Raw genomic sequence first — 1,150 nt, 5'->3', positions numbered from 1 at the left:
AATGCAATCCCCATCAAAATTCCAACTCAATTCTTCAACGAATTAGAAAGTGCAATCTGCAAATTCATCTGGAATAACAAAAAACCTAGGATAGCAACTGAAGCTTTCTCTTCCCAGGTGACTTTAATTTCTGTTGACAATAACTAAACACCACAGTTTTTGAAAGATGCACCAAAGTCTTCATGTTTTTGTTTTTCTTTTTTGTTTTTGTTTATGTTTTCTGTATTCAATGAAATAAAAACCTACTGTCCTGGGGTTTCATTGTTTATTTGTTTTATTTTGTTTGCTTGTTTTAGTCTCAAAACTAAAAATTAGCTCTGTATCAAATTATGAGAAAAAAGAACACAGAAAAAGACTGGCATGTCAGTAACACTTTGGAACTGGGATCTGAAGTTAAATGATTGTTCAATAATACTGAACATTCAACGACAACTTATATTGTGTTATGTTTTGTTATGTTTTGAATCCTCTCTATGCTCCATATCCTGAGTCTTACATTTTCAGAATAGGTGATACCTATAGGTAGTAGAATTTCAAGGAAAACAGAGTGTTGACACAGATACCTTTCTTTATATGAAACAGCAAGTTAGTTAAAAAATATTGAAAATGAGCATATCATTTTATTTCTATTTTTGTGTGTTTCAGGTAAGAATTTATTTTTTTTAAATTAGGTATTTTCTCATTTACATTTCAATGCTATCCCAAAAGTCCCCCATGCCAACCCCCACTCCTCTAAACACCCACTCCCACTTCTTGAACCTGGCGTTCCCCTGTACTGAGGCATATAAAGTTTGCAAGATCAATGGGCCTCTCCACTGATGTCCAACTAGGCCATATTCTGATACATATGCAGTTAGAGACATGAGCTACGGGGGGTACTTCGGGGGGTTCATATTATTGTTCCACCTATAGAGTTGTAGATCCATTTAGCTCCTTGGGTACTTTCTCTAGCTTATCCATTGGGGAACCTTTGATCCATCCAATAGCTGACTATGAGCATCCACTTCTGTGTTTGCTAGGCCCCAGCATAGCCTCAGAAGAGACAGCTATATCTGGGTCCTTTGAGCAAAATCTTGCTAGTGTATGCAATGGTGTCAGCATGTAGAGGCTGATTATGGGATGGAACCCCCGATATGGCAGTCTCTAGATG

The sequence above is a fragment of the Mus caroli genome, chromosome 13 (assembly GCF_900094665.2).
Source record: "Mus caroli chromosome 13, CAROLI_EIJ_v1.1, whole genome shotgun sequence".
Classification (NCBI taxonomy): domain Eukaryota; kingdom Metazoa; phylum Chordata; class Mammalia; order Rodentia; family Muridae; genus Mus; species Mus caroli.
The sequence above is the reverse complement of the archived record's forward strand: the minus strand, read 5'-3'. Positions refer to the sequence as shown.